The sequence below is a fragment of the Eubalaena glacialis genome, chromosome 20 (genome assembly GCF_028564815.1).
Source record: "Eubalaena glacialis isolate mEubGla1 chromosome 20, mEubGla1.1.hap2.+ XY, whole genome shotgun sequence".
NCBI classification, from domain to species: Eukaryota; Metazoa; Chordata; class Mammalia; order Artiodactyla; family Balaenidae; genus Eubalaena; species Eubalaena glacialis.
The window spans coordinates 27,108,663-27,127,455 of NC_083735.1; the positions used below are offsets into that span (position 1 = coordinate 27,108,663).

The following is an 18,793-nucleotide window of genomic DNA, read 5'->3' on the forward strand; positions in this document are numbered from 1 at the left end:
TTCCTGGATTTCCCTCTTTTTATTTATTGCTAAGTTTTATTTTACACCCCCAGTGCCTCAGTGGAATTAATCAAGAGGATTTTACAAGGTCTGGGCTTTCTGGTCTCTTCTAGAAGGATGCTGAATTTGTTTAAAGTGCATATGTATTGGGTAGGTGGAATGGACAGTCAGGCGAGTGTGAATAAGAAGTTAAAGTGGGCTTGGAAGGAGAAAACATAAGATTCAAGATAAGTTACCTCTAAAAAGATGTTAAAAAACGTCTAAAATAAAGTCACCTAATATGGATAGCAGCACAGCCTGAAATAACCCAGGACACTGGACTATTATGGTTTACCAGTTGTTTTTTATTGAAAACAAAATGCAAATGAACAAAACCATTGTCCTTTCATCTACTGTGGCCTACCTGCTTGCATTGTTTGTTTTTTTTTCAATTTTTTTTCACTGAAGTATAGTTGATTTATAATGTTGTGTCAGTCTCTGCTGTACAGCAAAGTGACTCAGTTATACACATAGAGACATTCTTTTTTTATATTCTTTGCCATTATGGTTTATTACAGGATATTGAATATAGTTCCCTGTGCTATATGTTAGGACCTTCTTGTTTATCCATTCTAAATGTAATAGTTTGCATCTACCAACCTTAAACACCCAATCCATCCCTCTCCCTCCCCACCTCCCCCCTTGTCAACCACAAGTCTGTTCTCTATGTCTGTGAGTCTGTTTCTGTTTTGTAGATATGTTCATTTGTGCCATATTTTAGATTCCACACATAAGTGATATCCCATGGTATTTGTCTTCCTCTTTATGACTTACTTCACTTAGTATGATCATCTCTAGTTGCATCCATGTTGCTGCAAATGACATTGTTTTGTTCTTTTTTATGGATGAGTAATATTCCATTTATAAATGTATCACATCTTCTTTATCCATTCATCTGTCGATGGACATTTAGATTATTTCCCATGTTTTGGCTGTTGTGAATAATGCTTCTATGAACATACGGGTGCATGTATCTTTTTGAATTATAGTTTTGTCTGGATATATGCCCAGGAGTGGGATTGCTGGATCATATAGTAATTCCATTTTTAGTTTTCCGAGGAACCTCCATACTGTTTTCCATAGTGATTGCACCGACTTATATTCCCACCAGCAGTGTAGGTGGGTTCCCTTTTCCCTACACCCTCTCTAGCATTTATTTGTAGACTTTTTGATGATGGCCATTCTGACTGGTGTGAGGTGGTACCTCATTGTAGCTTTGATTTGCATTTCTCTAATAATTAGCGAAGTTGAGCATCTTTTCATGTGCCTACTGGCCATCTGTATGTCTTCTTTGGAGAAATGTCTATTAAGGTCTTCTGCCCATTTTTTGATTGGGTTGTTTGTTTTTTTGTTGTTGAGTTGTATGAGCTGTTTGTATATTTTGGAGATTAAGCCCTTGTCTGCTGCATCATTTGCAAATATTATCTCTCATTCTCTAGGTTGTCTTTTCATTTTGTTTATGGTTTCCTTTGCTGTGCAAAAGCTTATAAGTTTGATTAGGTCAAGAGGGGACATTGTTGATTGATCTTCTCTTTTCCTCTGACATGTCATTTCTTCAGGGAGGGGTCTGCACCATGTGACCTGGTCAGCGAGACTGCGGTACTGCCAGTGGTCCTGTGCCCCAGGGGGTATGCATCCTTCCAATTGTCTGCGGGAGGATGCTCCCCGCTCCCTGGGGAAGCCTATTTCTGTGTGGGTGCATTTCAGAATATATGTGGCTTGCCTGGGAGTTACTGATTAACCAAGTGCAGCCCAAAGCCATTGAGGGAGGAAAGACCCCTGAAGGATTGATGTGTAATGGCTTCACAAAGTGGACTGGACTCAAATAAAACCTCCCAGAGAAGGAGCTGACGTGGCGATTGCTTCCCTCAAACCTCTTAAGTGAGTTGGCAGGCCCAGTTTCTGTGGGTGGCACACCTGATGGATTGATTGAACATTACAGCCTGGAAAAACATGGAGGAGCGGTGATTGCTGCTGGTGGTGGCTGTCAGCCTCCTGCTGAGTGAGTGACTGGTACCTGAGAGACCCCCAGGGTGTGGGGGGAAGCTCCTGCTAGCTCAGAGCCAGAGGGCTCCCTTCTCTTTTTTTTTTTTTTTTAATTTTATTTTATGGCCACACCACACAGCATGCGGATCTTGGTTCCCCAACCAGGGACCTGCGCCCACTGCAATGGAAGCATGGAGTCTTAACCACTGGACTTTCAGGGAAGTCCCGAGGGCTCCCTTCTTGTTTCACCAGCCTTGCTGTTGCTTAGCTGACCCTGGGGTGTCCAGACAGTTTAAGAACTCTGAAGGTCATTGTGCAGACAACACGCACATGCATGCATGCACGTGCGCACACGTGGTATCTTCTGGGGTCTCACAGCCAAGGGGCAAAAGGAACGAGACCAGTGAGCTAGCTATTTATTGGAGCAGAGTCACAGAAGAGTCCCTGCATGCAGGCCTAACATGCTGGCTGTGTGTGTGTGGGACAGGTGCGCCACAGAAAAAGAATACAGTGCAGGCAAGCAGGAAATGTGTTTACCCCCAGGGGACTCCACATCCTCCTTCTGGAACAGTCAAGGAAACCACTTTGAGTTGTATGGGCAGCCCTACTATTTTCTCAGGAGGTGGCCACAGAGGAATGTGAGTCCAAGGCCACTGACCCTTACATTCCCTTAGTCTGTGGCCAGATATTTCATTACTTTGTCCCTTGGTTTAGGGTGTTGGCTACGTTAAAGCTCCAGTATCCCTAGGGGAGGAGTGTTTTCACTTGTTTCTTCTTTTACTCATTTACCCCCTACTGTGAGTTGATTTATTAGATCCCCTTCCATGAACATGTTTTGAGGGGGTGAGTGAGCGGGTATGGTGGGCACCAGAGGATTCCTTAGGAGATAACTAGCCCTGCTGTCTAGGGGGATGGATGTGATGACTCACAATCTAATTGAATGTGACTCCGGGGACACTTGGCTGTCCTCTTGAAATCGAGCGGGACCTTGTGGGCCTTACCAGGTATAAAAGGCTTTCCATGCCCCCCATTTCTTGTTTGTAGGAAAAAGACTCAGCCTCCTAGACTTGCCCTGAGTTCCAAGGGGCAGATTCAAACAGATCCTAATTAGGGAAGTGAGGGGATGCAGAAAGTAACAATAGTGCAATGATGGGCTAGGGTCCTGGTCCCTCCTTGGGTGATGTACATGACGATCTCATACACATCTCTGAGTTCTTCTACAGGAACGCAGGCCCCCACCCAGGTAGAGGATGGTCACTTCAGGCTGAGCGCAAGCACGTGAACCCAGACTGGTTGGAATCGGAAGGCTGATGCCTGGAACGCCACCCTCTCACCTCACCACCAACCAATCAGAGGATGGTCACATACCTTGCAGACCTCCCCTCAAATTTTGCCGATAAAAACTCTTCCCCCAAAACCATCTGGGAGTTTGGGCTTTTTAAGCACGAGCTGCCCATTCTCCTTGCTTGGCCCTGCAATAAACCTTTCTCTCCTCCAGACTCTGATGTTTCAGCTTGTTTGGCCTCACTGTGCATCAGACACATGAACTTGGGTTCGACAACACTCTTGAAGAGGTGGCAGAGGTGGTGGGCGTGGGGAGACATTCATATAGGGGGAACTAAATCCACTCATGCTTCTTTCGATCTTTGTTTCTTTAGATTTGTTTGTTCCATTGCATGGGGGAAACTGAGGGCTTAAAATATGCTTCAGGACAATTCTTGCTGAACGTGGCCTGAAGGCCAATGGCATCGATAAATGATGTGCTGCATCTTACATCCAGGCCAAGCTACAGGGAGATGTGGGAGGTGTGAGGTCTGTGCTTGCTGCATCCCCTCTAAGCCCCCACCTCCTCTTGCCACTTCACCCCAAACTCCTGATCTTCCACCCCCACCTACTCAGTGGCAGCCTTCCCTGTCTCAGTTGACAAGTTGACAGCCACTTCATCCTTCCAGTAGCTCAGGGCCAAGACCTTGTACATCACTCCTTCCGGTGAGCCTGGTGGTCCCACCCTCAGCATCTAGACAGGAGCTAAGCCTCTTCATGCCTCCACTGCTGTCGTCCTGGCTCAACCACTCTCAGTGCTTGCCTGTGAAGTTCAATATAAGGGTCTCCCAGAAGCTCACCTGCATCTACCTTTGTCTCTATAGGCTTGAGTCTGTTCTTAGCACAATAGTCAATGTGGTCCATCTGACCATAATCCAGATCAGGCCACTTTGGCTCACAACCTGGTCATAGCTCCCTACTACAGAGTGAAACCAAATTCCTTACAGTGGCCTGCGAGGCCCTGCACGATTCAGCCCCTTCAGCTGTTTCACCTCTTGTCCTCTAGTCTCTTCCTTATGGACCCAGCTCCAACTGTACTGGTTTCATTATTCTTGGAACAGCCCAGAAAGCTCCCACCTGGGCTTTTGCTCTAGACGTCCCTTTTGCCTGGAAAGCTCTTCTCCATTGAGATCTGTGTGGCTAACTCCCTCACCTCCTTCAACGCTTTACTCATCTTTTCAATTATCATTTCCTTGATCATCCTATTTAAAACGGAATCTCCCACTCTTTATTCCCCCAATCATTCTTTACCTTTTCTTCTTTTCTATAGAATATATTACCTTTTAATATACTATATCAACTTAATTATGTTTATTTATTTACCTGTTTTTTGGTCTGTTCCTTACATTCACCAGAATGTAAGTTCCATGAATTGCTGTGTCCATCAGTGATGTATTCCCAATATCTAGAACAATGGCTTGCACAGTATAGGTGCTCAGGATATGGGTTGCTTGCTTTTTGATTGATTTCCTCTCTTAGTTTTGTGCCCTCGCCTTAAAAACTCTCCTCTGACTACTCATTCTGACCTTGTAAACTTATCTACCTTCCCAGGCAATGCCTTGAGCTTCTAGATATTTTTAGATTTTCTATCCATCCCCTTTATAAAAACTTACACATTCTGTGTTCTGTTCTTTGGGGACTTTGCTTTTAGGTAGATAGTTACTCAATCATCCCTGCTACAATGCTATCATTCATTTTTTTGCCCTTTGAGGTGTTTACAGTATAATATACAGTTGAGTCCCCTACATACAAACCTTCAAGTTTTGGACTTTCAAAGATGTGAACATGCGCTCCATCAGCGTCAGGCATGAGGGAAATGGCAGCTTGCCCTCCGTCTCCTATTGCTGACGATCCTTCAGCTCTACCATCTCCCACCTGCTCTCCCTCCTCCCGTCAGTAACTCTTCTTGCCTGTTCACTTGATGCCAGCCCCTGTATACCGGCTGTTGTACTGTACTACTGTACTTTTCAAGGTACTGTACTGTAAGATAAAAAATGTTTTTTTAATTTTTTGTGTTTGTTTGTTTTTTCATGTATTATTTATGTGAGAAGTATTATAAACCTATTAGAGTGCAGTACTATATAGCCGATTGTGTTAGTTGGGTATCTAGGCTAACTTGCTGGACTTAACGAAGAAACTGGACTTACAAATGCGCTCTCGGAATGAAACTCGTTCGTATGTAGGGGACTTACTGTATTTTGTTTCTAAAAACCAAACATGCTACTCCCACGAGTTGCTACTGTTTGCTTTTCAAGTTTCCAGCAGGGCAGTGGGGCAGATAGCTTTCAATGGTGGAGGAAAAAACTTATATCTCAAATCAGGTAATAATATAGGCGGTGCCATCTGGGCTGGCCCTGCCTCTTTCAGTGCCTCTTTCAGTCTGGAATCCTAGTCCCAGCCTCTGCCCCAAGTTCCTCATATAATTCTCCTATTATTCTTAGTTAAGCAAACATTGACTGTGTGTCTATACTTATTACTTCATTTTAACCTTTGCAACATTTCTATCTGGAAGATATTATCATTCTCATTTTTGTAGATGAGGCCACTGAGGCCCAGAGAAGCCGAGTAATTTGTCCAAGTTGGCACAGCCAGACTGAGACCAAGACCATGATAGAATTAGACTCCATATATTTTGAGTCCAAGTTTAATACTTTTTTGTTTTATGAATAAATTTTATTTATTAAAAATTTTTTTTTTATTTTTTAGGCCACGCCGTGCAGCATGTGGGATCTTAGTTCCCCAACCAGGGATCAAACCCGTGCCCCTGCAGTGGAAGCGTGTAGTCTTAACCACTGGACCGCCAGGGAAGTCCCTAAACTTTATTTTTTATGAGCAGTTTTAGGTTCATAGCAAAATTGAGCAGAAAATACGGAAAGTTCCCATACATTCCCTGTTCTCACACATGTACAAAAGCCCCTGACCACAGTGGTACATTTGTTACAATCAATGAACTTACATTGATACCTCACCATCACTCAAAGTCTTAGTTGACAGACACTAGGGTTCACTCTTGGTGTTGTATGTTTCATGGGTTTGGACAAATGTATGAATGACATATATCCATCATAATATCATACCAAATCGTCTCACTGCCCTAAAAATCCTCTGTGCTCTATCTGTTTATCCCTCTCTCCCTCCTGCCTCTAAAAACCGCAGGTCTTGTTACTGTCTCCTTAGTTTTACCTTTTCCAGAATGTCATGGAGTTGGAATCGTAAGGCATGTAGCCTTTTCAGGTGGCTTCTTTCACTTAGTAATATGCACTTAATGCTCTTTTCAATATAACAGATGCCTCTTGGGTCCAAAAAAGTACCCTCTATTGCCCAGAGTATAAAGGCACTCAAACGTGGCTGATTTTGTCATTGTAATGCATTTGTATAATACGTATTTATAAGATGCCTTAATTATAGCCGATTGTGAACATGCAATATGATTTCATTTATTCTGACTTCCCTCCTCCTGGTCCTCAGCCTCTCTTGAAGACAGACCCTCTCCCAAGCCCATAGCAACACACTCTGAGCTGGTGGCTTCCTTATAACTAATGAGGTGCAAATGGTAAGACAAACAAGATGGGGAGGGAGAAGCCAGGAAGGAAGCGGGGGACAAGGACGCAGACACAGAGATGTGGTGACCTCTGATTATCCAAAGCTGTTTATTGAACACATTCTTGTGCTGAGACCGCCTGCTGTCTCCAGTCTGCATGCTGCCTTCACTCCTCCTAATTAAAGCCAGCGGGCTAGGATGGAAGAAAACAATTTCAAGGCAAGGGGGTGGGGGAGGGAGCCAGCAATCACTTTCTTTTCTCTTTTTTTAGGGAGACTCTGAGCTTGTTCTAGGTGAAGCTGGCCTGAAGGACATGCCTGGGAAATTAAAATCCAAGGTAGTCAAAGGCAACCTTTGAATTTACTGTGTTCTATTTCACCCAGGCCTCTGGGACTTCCCTGGCGGTCCAGTGGTTAAGACTCCACGCTCCCAATGCAGGGGGCACGGGTTCGATCCCTGTTCAGGGAACTAAGATCCTGCGTGCCATAACGGGGATGCCAAAAAAAGAAAAAAAAGAAAAGAATATACAACGTGTCACCCAGGACTCTGGACCTAGGGCTCAGCCTGCCGTAAGAAAGGGAACCATGAATGAGGACAAGTTAGCCTTTGTCAGGCTGATGCTCCCAATCTGCATGACTCTCTCTCCTTGCCTGGATTATTGCTGGAGTCTCAGCTGGAGGAAATAGCTATTCAGAAATGACTGCATTTGCCATCCCTCTCCTTTCTTCAGTCTACGACACAAGAGGTCCTCAAATTTTGGTGGACGTCAGAATGACCCAGAGGGCTTTTTAAAATACAGATAACTGGGCCCCATCCCTGAGTTTCTGATTCAGTAGAACCGGGTGGGATCCAAGAATATGCGTTTCTAACAAGTTCCCAGGTGGTTTTGATACTGCTGGTCTGGGGACCACACTTGGAGAAGCACTGCCTCAATCAGCTCTTCCCAGACTTTCTCATGTATAGACCTTCAAAGTCACACATTCTTTTTTATATTCTTCCAAATTTTACTTTATTTTATTTTAAGAATGATAAACTTTATTTTTTAATTTTTTAAAATTTATTTTTCATTGAAGTGTAGTTGAATTACAATGTTGTGTTAATTATAGCAAATTTACTCAGTTATACATATATATAAATTCTTTTTCATATTCTTTTCCATTATGGTTTATCACGGATTGAACATAGTTCCCTGTGCTATACAGTAGGACCTTGTTGTTTATCCATTCCATATATACCAGTTTGCATCTGTTAATCCCAAACTCCCAATCCAACCCTCTCCTATCCCCCTCCCTCTTGGCAACCACCAGTCTGTTCTCTATGTCCCTGATTCTATTTCTGTTTCATAGATAGGTTCATTTGTGTCATATTTTAGATTCCACATATAAGTGATGTATGGTATTTGTCTTTTTCTGACTTACTTCACTTAGGATGATCATCTCTAGTTGCACCCATGTTGCTGCAAATGGCATTATTTTGTTCTTTCTTATGGCTAATATTCCATTGTATATATGTACCACATCTTCTTTATCCATTCATCTGTCACTGGACATATAGGTTGTTTCCATGTCTTGGCTATTTTGAATAGTGCTGCTATCAACATAGGGGTGCATGTATCTATTTGAATTATAGTTTTGTCTGGATATATGCCCAGGAGAGGGATTGCTGGATCATATAGTAATTCTATTTTTAGTTTTCTGAGGAACCTCCATACCGTTTTCCACAGTGGGTGCATCAACCTACATTCCCAGCTAACAGTGTAGGAGGGTTCCCTTTTCCCTACACCCTCTCCAGCATTTGTTATTTGTAGACTTTTTAGTGATGGCCATTCTGACCAGCGCAAAGTCATGCATTCTTCAATTTTCCTGATTTGTATTATCCCCACGATACATGGAGCTGAATTGTGCCATCATGAGAGGTAATGTTTTCAGCTGAGGGCATTTGTATTGCTAAGGCCGTGGGGCAGGGAGTGGGGAGGCTTTACTATTGGATTATAATTTCTGTTTGGAAGACAAAATCTATACCTGTTTTTCTGGTTCCACTAAAACTTCTTGGCTGGTGGGAATACTCAGCGGGGCGGCCCTGTGTTTCCTCTCCAGGGGGCCTGTGAGAGTGTATGTTTATCAGAAGGGGTTGCCGGTGACCGGGTTTAATAAACGTATCCACAAAATGCAGCCCCTTGGCTTGTTGAATATTTCAAGCTGAAGGAATTTGAGAAACAGCAGGTGCAGGAAGGATTTTCTGACCCTCCCCTGAAGCAAATCATAAGACCCTCCCATAAGAGATGTCCTCCCTGTACCCAGAGGAAAGGAACCGCTTGTCTCTGAAGATGGAGGGATGCTGACAGCATGTGAACCAACAGGCCTTGCTCAGTTTCTTCCAGTTTACTAGTCTTAGCTTTTTGTCCTGTCACGTTTTTCCATGACCCTCTTCTTCTCCTCAAACCTGGCACAGAAGGCCGTTTCTGGGGTCTTTATTTCCTATGAAGGCTCCTGTATCACGTAAAGCTTGTGTTAAATACATTTGTATGCTTTTCTGTTGCTAATCTGTCTTTGGTTTTAGGGGTCTCAGGTGAGAACTTAGAAGGGTGGAGGAAAAAGATATTTTTTCTCCCCTACACGGGGTTAAGAAACTTCAGAAAGATTACCGGATGCCTCTTAGACACTTTTTAATCTCTGGTTCTGAGGATCCAAATCGTCTTTGTCATCTAGATTGGCCACTGAGGCAGGGGGGATGTCAGGTACCCTGGAAGACGTCTCTGTCCCTCTGCCCCCTGCCCCTTCCACCCTTCCTCAACGGGCTGCAGGCACACGTGGGAAGTTAAACCTTCCGTCTCTTCCCAGTATCTGACATGCTTTTTAAAGAGAGGAAAAGGTAAAAGCATAAGGACCAGTTGAAGCCCTGGAGTGAGATGGGTGGGGCAGGGTGAAAACGGAAAACAATCAGGTATTTTGCATCCTTGATTGTAAGGAAAGGCATGGGTTTGGCTTCAGACAGGCCCAAGGTTGAATTCTAGCAACTCCACTTAGACTTTGGGCCAAATACTTAAGCTTTCTTTGTCATCCATGAAATGAAAACAATGATGATGATGATGATGGTGATAAATTTAGTGCCTGCTTCTCCATTGCCCCATCCTCTCCTGCTCAGGTGAGAAGTGTTTGCTTTTGTCTGGGCTTCACATTTTAGGGGAGAAAGACATAAACTGCGTCAATCTACATCAGATGCTGCCTTTGCGATGGGAATCGCCTTTTAAAAGGGAGCGTTGGGCTTCCCTGGTGGCGCAGTGGTTGAGAGTCTGCCTGCTAATGCAGGGGACACGGGTTCGGGCCCTGGTCTGGGAGGATCCCACGTGCCGCGGAGCAGCTGGGCCCGTGGGCCACGGCGTCTGGAGCCTGTGCTCCGCAGGGAGAGGGGCCGCGATGGTGAGGGGCCCCGCGCGCCGCGATGGGGTGGGTGGCCCTCGCTCGCTGCAGCTGGGGAGGGCCCTCGCACAGAAGCGAGGACCCAACACAGCCAAAAATAAATGAATAAAAAAAAGGGAGCGTTCTGTGGAGAAGGTGAAGCTTAATACCCAAGCTAGAATTTCAGTCTTCCAAGGCAAAACTCAGTTGGGGTGAGGGTGGATCGGAGACTTTCTGGTGTCGGTCAGAACCCCGCTCCAAATCACCTGTCTGGTTCTCATCCCTGGATCTTAGAAAGTGGGTATTTGCACCACGTTTGCAATTGGCATGCTCGCTGCGGGAGAGGCTTCTCTGTGAGAGCAAGCGGGTAAGCAAGACCCTTTCTGGCCCTTAACAGGGTTCTGTTAGTTTCTGCCCACAATCTGGTGGTGATGCTGGTGGTGATGCTGGTGGTGCATGTGTGTGTGTGTGTGTGTGTGTGTGTAAAATTATATATACATATAAAATAGCTATATAGAAAAATAAATAGATAAATATGTATATATAATAGCTGTATATATAATAGTTATATATATAAAGTAGTACTATATATGATAACTCTGTAGATGGTAAAATTATATATATTACATATATGTATATATAATAGCTATATAAAAATATATAAAGATAAACATATAAATAGATACATATTTATATATGTACATATAATAGCTATATTAATAATAGCTATATATAATAGTTATATATATTATATATATAAAGTAGTACTATATATGATAACTCTGTAGATGGTAAAATTATATATATTATATATATGTATATATAATAGCTATATATAAATATATAATATATATAGATACATATTTGTATATGTATATGTAATAGCTATATATAAATATATAAAATATATATAAATAGATACATATTTATATATGTATATATAAGAGCTATATATAAATATATAAAATATATATAAATAGATACATATTTATATATGTATATATAATAGCTATATATAAATATATAAAATATATATAAATAGATACATATTTATATATGTATATATAATAGCTATATATAAATATATAAAATATATATAAATAGATACATATTTATATATGTATATATAATAGCTATATATAAATATATAAAATATATATAGATACATATTTATATATGTATATATACTAGCTCTATATATTTGTATATATATTAAATAGCACTATATATAGTAACACTGTAGATGTGACTTGTTGTTGTTACTTGTTTCCAAGATAGGCTGTGACAAATGCTACACTAGTGGTAGCAGTGAAGGGCCCCGGGGCACAGGTGAGTTGGTTGGCGGTGCTTGGAGGAAGAGGAGTGCAGCTGGCAGGAAGGGCACCTCGGGCAGAGGGAGGGGCCCGAGCAAAGGCGCTTATCCAGACAGCTCGCATCCTGGGTGAAGTGATGGAGGGCAGTGCAGGAGCACGGATAGAGCTGTGGCCTCTGGTCCCGGGTTCCTGTCCCCTCCCCATCACCTCAGGGCCTTCCAAACCACTGAGCTGATAGCAATTCATTTGTCTTGAAGGACAAACTCCATACCCTTGCTTTACTCTAATGCTGCATTCTTTGGGTGTCAGATTCCAAACAGCCCAGGAATGGTGCAGCTCTGTCCACACGTGGCTTTTTGAGAGGCTGATCGTAACCTTTTGGGTCCCTGGGTAGCTCACCTCTGCGGCTGTTTGGCCCATTTGCTATAAATGACTATCTCTAGCATTTGGTTAATTATGTGATTACAGCACTCAGTGACAAGGAGAAAATTAAAAACCCGTGCTGCATTTTCTATAACACTTTATTGCTCTATGCAAAAGAGGGCAAAGGCAATTTAGCTGAGCTGCGGTGGGCAAGAGCTGTTTCCTTTCCCTCATTTCGGCCCCTCTCTCGTCTTGCCCTGGGGAGAAGTTGTGTTCGCAGTTGACTAAAGCAGGGAAGAGAGCAGGTGTGGAAGAAAACATAAATTACCATTATCCCTGACAATTCTGGGCAGTGCCCCCCACAGAGAAGGCGCTCAGCCAGACATTTCCCCTCCTAATTTCAATAAAGGCCAGGAAGTTGTGGGCTTTGGGTTGAGTGCATTACACTGCATAGAACACAGATTCAGCCTGGGCTCTGCATTGGATCTTTATTTCCTTATGTTCACCTGTTGTGATTGTGCCTCCTTAGAAAAACCCAAGAGACACAGACGAGGATGCACTAATGCACTTTGCTAATATGCAAAGACTACATTTCTTGGAGCCAAGAGACCCGAGTTTGCTTCCTAATTCTTCCACCTGCCTGGTGTCTGATGCTGGGCCAGTGCTTACTCTCTCTAAGCTTTGGTTTCCTCACTTATAAAATGGAGAGTTTTAAGATGCACTTTTTTTTTTCTCACATTTTACCATCTCTGAAATCAGGATGCCCTTGTAACAGATGGTGTCTGGGCAGGTGTCAAAGTTTAACTGACCTCATTTTTTCTTTTTTAGTGTTCCATAAAATAATATTGGGTCTTAGAATTGGCATTTTAGGCTTGATGAATTAAGGTACTGTGTAGTCTCATAGGGATCTGAAGAGGAAATAGATGTAATCCACGTGGCTCCCTATAATATTGTAAGACTCTGAGGATATGAATTCTAATTCTGGCACCTTGGTGTCACCTAGGCAAGTTATTCAAACTTGACTCTCTCATCTGGACAGTAGAATAATCCCCCAAATCGCCTTAAGAATTATCATAAGGCAGTCTAGGACTGAAGAAGTAAACAAGGATTAGAAGGCAATATTATCTGTACCGTCTCTACCTTCAACAGATGTTTGTGGATATGCAAAGATTCATGGAGGATAGAAAGATGAAGAAAAGCTGGTCTCAGATGGGGCTTATGGTTTATGGGTGGAGGTGGCATATCTGGACGCAATAATATTAATATACTATGTACTATTAATACACTAATATTAATAATACAAATCCAAGGTGGAATGGGATACATGTGGTAATTGAAGTACAAAAAGCATTGTGAATAGAAGAGAGAATTTCAGCAGACAAATGCAGGAAATAGAACATTGGCTTTGAATCTTGAACTATGTCTAGGGTTTGAAAATGCAGAAATGAAGGAAATGGACAATGAAACATACTAGAAAAGAGCAGGGTGTGCTCAAGAGGTGACATGTGATCTCGTTTGACTCTAGTGTTTGGGGGCTTGAGGGACACGTAAGAGGACACGACAGCAACTCTGTAAATGGCACCACTGTCGGCCTGCATGCTCAAGCCAAGCACTTCGAAGTCATCTCTGACGTCTTTCACTCTTCTTTTTCCTCTGCCTCTCTCACGTGTGATCCAAGAGTACATTTTGGTGATCTACATCCCCGACATACCAAGACTCAGTTCATCTCTCTCTGTCTCTCTTGCTTCCACTCTGGTCCAAGCCACAATCATCTCTCACTTGAACTTGACCTCAGCTTCCGACTGGGCTCTCAGCTTCATCCCTTGCCCCACTGCCACCCCTTGTAACTGACCCACTTAAATTGAATATCACATTAGTTTGCTTCCTTGCTTAAAATCTACTAATGGCTTCTCATCAGACATGGAGTAAAAATCCAGATTTCTCCCCTTGCCTGCAAGGCCTCAGTGGTCCACGCATGTCCCCTCCCCACCCTCATCTTACACTGCTCTTCCCCATGTATCAGATAACCTGCCCTCTGTGGTCTTCTTCATGGTTCCGCCAGGTCTTTGTCTTGGCTGGGTCCTTTATTTGACACCCTTACCCCCTAGAGGGTCACATGGCTTGCCCTTTGTTCTTCACATCTCAGCTTAAATGTCAGTTGCTCTGATGCTCTAGCAAAACTCCCCTGCCATCCTCTGTCACTCAGCTTCTTTTTTCTTCACAGCATTTATCACCATTTGAAATTTTTGCTTGCTTGCTTAATTTATCTCCCTTCTACTATTGTACTATGAAACTAGGAATCTTTTTTTTAAAATTTCTCTTTGACATTAAAAAGATTGAGATATAGTTGATATATGATATTATATAAGTTATAGGTGTACAATATAGTGACTCACAATTTTTAAAGGTTATTCTTCATATATAGTTATTTTAAAACATTTGCTCTATTCCTCGTGTTGTACAACATATCCTTGTAGCTTATCTATTTTTTTATTTTTTTGTTTTTTGGCCACGCCATGCGGCTTGTGGGATCTTAGTTCCCCGACCAGGGATTGAACCCGTGCCCCCTGTAGTGGAAGCTCCACGGAGTCCTAACCACTGGACAGCCAGGGAATTCCCGACATACCCTCGTAGCTTATCTTACACTTCATGAAACTAGAAGTCTTGACGGTCTTGTTTCCCCAGTATCTCTCGTGTCCGGAACAGTGCCTGACACTTACTAGATATGTATTGAATAAATAAGCAAGGCTGGAACGGAGGTGGAGGCTGGGTTTTGGAGTGCTTGGTGCCATGCTAAGCAGTCTGGACTCCGCTTAATAATCAAGAGGAGAAGCATTGCAAGTCTTTCAGCAGGGGATTAACCCAATTAGAATTAAACTTTAGGAGTATTACCTAGTGGCAGGATGAAAGAGGAATTAGGAAGGAGACTAGAAGTAAGAGGTTACTTAGGAAACCAAACCTCAAGTACTAGACTACTTGACTTTTTCTAAAATATTTGTTGATTTTCTGCCTTCTTTCTTTAGCCTTGTGCACAAGAAATAGTATTTGGATGCTCATATAATCCCCTGGGCATAAACCATTACAGCATCTATCACTTTCAGATGTCCTTCTTTGTACTCATTTGTTTCCTCCTCCTTTCCTCCCATCACTAGGCTCTGGCCTCATCGAGGCTGTGGACCATGTCTTGCTTTTCTCTTGCTCTCAGAGTCTGACACAATGTAAGGCACATGGCAAGTGCTTAATACATATTTGTGGAGTGAACAGATGTGAACAGTAAACACCTTCAAGTGTTTGTGGAAGGCTATTATCCTGACTCCTTTCAGGTTGGTCAATAGGCAAAAGCCTTTCTTGTTGCAGAAATCTAGAAATGAAGGCTTTAACGACTTGGGAGGCTGAGGTACAGAGATAAAAGAATGATGAGTGAAAAGATGATGAGATTTTATTTTAGTCTCTTCTCTAGACTTTGACCTATTACAGAGTTTTTCAGGTCGTAAATGAAGAAGAGATGTTTAGATCATTTCTAGGAGTGCTGAGAAGGTGTCTGTGGTCATAATTCAGTATGTTTTATTTTGGGGAATGAGAAATCCTGTTTTCATTTCATTTGTTGTTTCTAAGCTCTGAAGATTGCCAATTAGCCCTTGCCCTCACTGGATGCCTCTGTAAATTTTTAAAATTCATGGTCCTTGAAAAAACAAAGCAAACAACCCTATTATTTTTTCTGCACTTTTGTATCTTTATTATAGCACTCATTATAGCCTGCTTTTTTTTTTTTTCAGGCCACACCATGCAGCATGTGGGATCTTAGTTCCCCGACCAGGGATCGAACCCGGGCCCTCTGCGGTGGGAGCGCAGAGTCTTAACCACTGGACCGCCAGGTAAGTCCCTATAGCCTGCTTTATATTATGGTTATTCTTTGGTGAGTCTTCTCTGCTAGATTTTTTTAAAAAAATTAATTAATTTATTATTTGTTTTTGGTTGCATTGGGTCTTTGTTACTGTGCTCGGGCTTTCTCTAGTTGCAGCGAGCCAGGGGTACTCTTCGTTGAGGTGCGCGGGCTTCTCGTTGCGGTGGCTTCTCTTGTTGTGGAGCACGGGCTCTAGGTGTGTGGGTTTCAGTAGTTGTGGCACACAGGCTCAGTAGTTGTGGCTTGTGGGCTCTAGAGCACAGGCTCAGTAGTTGTGGTGCACGGGCTTAGTTGCTCTGCGGCATGTGGGATCATCCCAGACCAGGGCTCGAACCAGTGTCCCCTGAATTGGCAGGTGGGTTCTTAACCACTGTGTCACCAGGGAAGCCCTCTGCTAGATTTTTAAGGCAGGCACTATGCTCATTCATTTCTTAGCATGGAGCCAGGTACATGGAAGGAGCTTAATTGATGCAGGTTGTATTGAATTTATTAAAATTGTTCATTAAGAAACAGAGAAGGGACTGTTTAGCTTTTTCTCAATCCCCACAGAAACTAGGAGTTCACGTCATGTTTTTTCATCTTTGCTAAAGCTGAAAACATTTGTACATTGCCTTCAGATAATTCACAAAAATTGTATATACCTGTTGTATGGGTCTATCTATCATCTATGTATGTAAGTATGTATGTATATATGTTTCTGTCCATTTTCTGTCTATCTATATCTATCTATCTACCTATCTATCTATCTACCTATCTATAATGTATGTATGTACATATTGATCATCTATATATGTAAGTATGTATGTATCTATTATCTATCATCTATGTATGTATGTAGTACGTATCTGGCTATTATCTATCTATCATCTATCTATCTATCTATCTATCTATCTATCTATCTATCTATCTATCTATCTATCTACCAATCTATCTATCTATATCTATCTGAGTCTAACAATACAGACGTCTCTCTCACATTAGATACCTGTTCAGAAACTGGGTGGTATCTGTGGTATGAAGATTGCCCTTGAAAGACCTCTATTGATGTCTTTTTGACATTTTTGCATTATTTTGCAGCTTCCGGGGTGTGGGCAGGAGGGATTTCCTGAGTCTTTGTCAACGATGACTTCTGTGGAGTTTTCCTAAGAGGAGGACTCTGTCTGAGGTGGTGGGTAGAACCAGAGCTTAAAGCCATTCTTCCTTGAAGAGCGGGTAGCTGCAAAGCCTCTCTGTGGTCTTGGGCTGAACTTGAGCTGTACAGATATATTTAGCCCTGGCGCAGGCACTCAGAACCCCAGGAGATGTTGGTTCTGAATCTTGAGGGGGCCTTGGAAATCCCTAATGGGATTGCTGGAGCTGCCATCACTGGCACATTTATCCCCAAAGGTCTGATTCTCTAGACTCAGTCAGAGTTTGGTCAGGCAACCCCCTTCTTTTTCCCCTTAACTCAAGAGGAAATCAGCAAACTGGGAATGGGAAAGCCAACTTCCAAACAGCAGCTTGGTAGGACCTGTGAAACATAGGCAGGTACTGGTGGCAAACGGTCTTCTTGGCTGCCGGACTGTGGTCATGCTGGAAATCAGGATTCAGTCCATACATCCAGGTAGACATCCAAGTTACTTTACTCCATGAGCCCTAGTTTCTTTTTGGGTTTTGATTTTAAGTCTAGGTTTCACAGAGCTAATTAAAAAATCATAGTATTGATGTATGTATGTATGGAGCCCGGAGAAGAGAAACCTGAGGCCTTGGGGAAATGCATCAGAGTGAGGCCGGGAGACAGTCAGTGCCCTTAAAAGATTCACAAAGGTGGCCCCAGCAGTTAAAAGGAACCCCTGTGAGCCAGCCCCGAGCTAGCCATCTTCAAATGATAGCCTGGGAGGGAAAATTTCCAACAGCCGTCCATTAGCGGCTGACAGTTACTGATTTCCAGAGGAAGCCATGGCACTAAGGTATAACTGGCCACAGAGAAGAGTATTATACAGAATGGTACCTGTAAGAATGAACAAGTTACTGATCCTCTCAAGGTAAATCAGTATAAAAGATTTTTACATAAGTGGTCACGTCAATGATGGAGAAAAATGATTACGGTCAAATGAACTAAATAGATTCTGGAGATGGAAGAGAGAGGACTTTGGGATGAACAGGCACCATGCCCACAAGCCAGGCCAGGTGATGATTTCTTGGCTTCTGGGTTATTTTCTAACCTGGGTCACTGAAGGGGAGGGTGTTAGCCACGAAGTTCCTACTGCAGAGATAAAAACCATCAATTTATTCTTCTTGCCAATGGACCACCTGTAGAAATGACCTAGAGGGCATGATAGATAGCTCTTTCTTGTCTGGCAGGGGGGAGGTTAGGGACAGTTCTGCACAGAGGCAGAAGAATGGCCATACCACCCTGTGGCTGCAGCTCCCTCGAAGAGGTCGGGAGCCCTCAGGGTGGATGAACAGGCAGCTGCAAGGCGTCGCACAGGGAGACGGTCGTGAGACTGTAGTTATGGGTCTAGCTGGTAGATTCCTTGGTGTGTGCCCAGCACAGACACTCATGACCCGTGGGACCTGGCAAGTATTTCCTGTTTTGGTGCCTTGGATTCCTTACCTGTCAAGTGGGGATAATAAAGGTACCTCCTGCATAGGCTTTTGCTGGGGAAAAAACCCACTAAGTATTATTATAGAGCAGGTGTCCACAAACTATAGCCAGTGGGCTAAATCCAGCAAGCCACCTGTTTTTGTAAATAAAGCTTGATTGGACCTCCGCCACACCCATTCGTTTCCTGTTGTCTGTGGCTGCTTTCAGGCCACAACGGCAGAGCTGAGTAGTTGTGACAGATGCCATACATCCCACAAAGCCTAACATATTTATTCTCTGGCCCTTACAGAAAAAGTTTCCCGACCTCTGTTAGAAGCATAAAAATCAAGAGGAACAACT

At 43.0% G+C, this 18,793-nt stretch overlaps 1 long non-coding RNA gene across 4 annotated transcripts in view; it reads left to right on the top strand.

Annotated features, from left to right (window-relative positions):
• Positions 1-18,793, top strand: part of LOC133081360 (uncharacterized) — a 93,963-nt gene that overhangs the window by 17,208 nt on the left and 57,962 nt on the right. For all 4 annotated transcript variants that reach the window (XR_009698790.1, XR_009698791.1, XR_009698792.1 and 1 more), the window contains exon 3: positions 15,740-15,838. This is a non-coding gene — a long non-coding RNA (uncharacterized LOC133081360). The remainder of the gene's footprint in view (positions 1-15,739; positions 15,839-18,793) is intronic.